Here is a 1,569-nt window from a genome sequence, read left to right as displayed (position 1 = left end):
TTAGTTTCGGCGCGCAACCCGATCCCACAGTATAAATATCAAAATCCTCCCTTATTTCACCATATCACAGCCGTTGCGGCGTGCAACCCGATCCATAAACAAATTCAATAAAAGTGATCAATCCAACAACTCAATTCACAAGAATCTCTGCAAGTAGAGAATGCGAAAGCAAAGTAGTAAAGGAACCCCGTACCAAATCAAGGAATGCTACAATCAATACAAAGCAACAAGGCAAGTCAAATATATAACAATTAAACTATACAAGTAAGACAATTAAGGAAAGTAGCAATTAATCATGGAATCATGGAAGAAACGAACATTTCAATACAAGAGTAATAAGAGACAAGTAATAAATTAAGGCATAAAAAGCAATTAAAGCATGTAACGGTTAAGACATGGATAAGATAATTAATGAAATACGGGAAAACATGGAAATAATTATTTTGACGGCATATATACACTCCTCGCCTCGCATAAAATTTCTCTTCAAAATTGCCTCTAGGCCGAACTCTAATGTGAAGATGGTGAAAAATGGGTGAAATCCCGATTTTTAGAAGTTTTAAAGTGTGGGCGTCAGGTGTTCTTCACGTTCGCAAAGCACCTGACGCATTCGCGAAGAGCACTAGCCAAAAGACCATCGCGATCGCGGTCAACTCTTCGCGTTCGCGAAGGCTTAGCCCCCCTTGCCTTCGCATTCGCGATCCTGGGCCCGCGTTCGCATAGAGTGACTTACTAATTTCCCCTAGGATCCCATAAATCTTCACATTCGCATGTGGGTGGCCGCGTTCACGAAGTGTAAGCCCCACCAAAGCTTCATGTTCGCGACCTGTTCCCCGCGTTCGCATAGAGGAAAACCACCACAACCCCAAGTTCCCCTTCGCGATCGCGAAGCACAAACACCAGACACCAGCAGTCTCAGAAACCAGCAATAGCCTAAGTCCAAAAATCACTCCGTAGCCTATCCGAAACTCACCCGAGCCCCTCGAGCTCCAAACAAAACATGCAAACAAGTGTAATAACATCATACAAACTTTCTCGCGCGATCAAAACACCAAAATAACACCTAGAACTACGAATCAGACATTAAAATGAATGATATTTTCAAAGAAACTCAAGAACATGCAATTTTATAATCAGACGTCCGAATCATGTCAAATCAACTCCATTTTGCACCAAATTTTGCAGACAAATCATACATACTGAAATGACCTATACCAAGTTTTGGAACCAAAATCCGAACCCGGTAGCAACAAAATCAACCTACGGTCAAACTTAGTAATTCTTGTAGCCTTCAAATTACTAGTTTTCAACAAATTACGTTATATCAAGTTAGGGACTTCCGAATTAGATTCCGGGCATACATCCAAGTCCCAAATCACTATACGGACCCATCAGGACCATCAAAACATTGATCCGGGTCCGTTTACACAAAATATTAACCGTAATCACCTCAAATAAGCTTTAAGGTAAAATTTTACATTTTCTTCAATTTTTCACATTAAAATGTTTTGGAAAAAGACACAGACTGTGCACGTAAATCAAGAAAGGCTAAAAGGAGCTATTCGAGGT

Source organism: Nicotiana tomentosiformis, chromosome 7, assembly GCF_000390325.3.
Source record: "Nicotiana tomentosiformis chromosome 7, ASM39032v3, whole genome shotgun sequence".
In the NCBI taxonomy this organism is placed as follows: domain Eukaryota; kingdom Viridiplantae; phylum Streptophyta; class Magnoliopsida; order Solanales; family Solanaceae; genus Nicotiana; species Nicotiana tomentosiformis.
The sequence above is the reverse complement of the archived record's forward strand: the minus strand, read 5'-3'. Positions refer to the sequence as shown.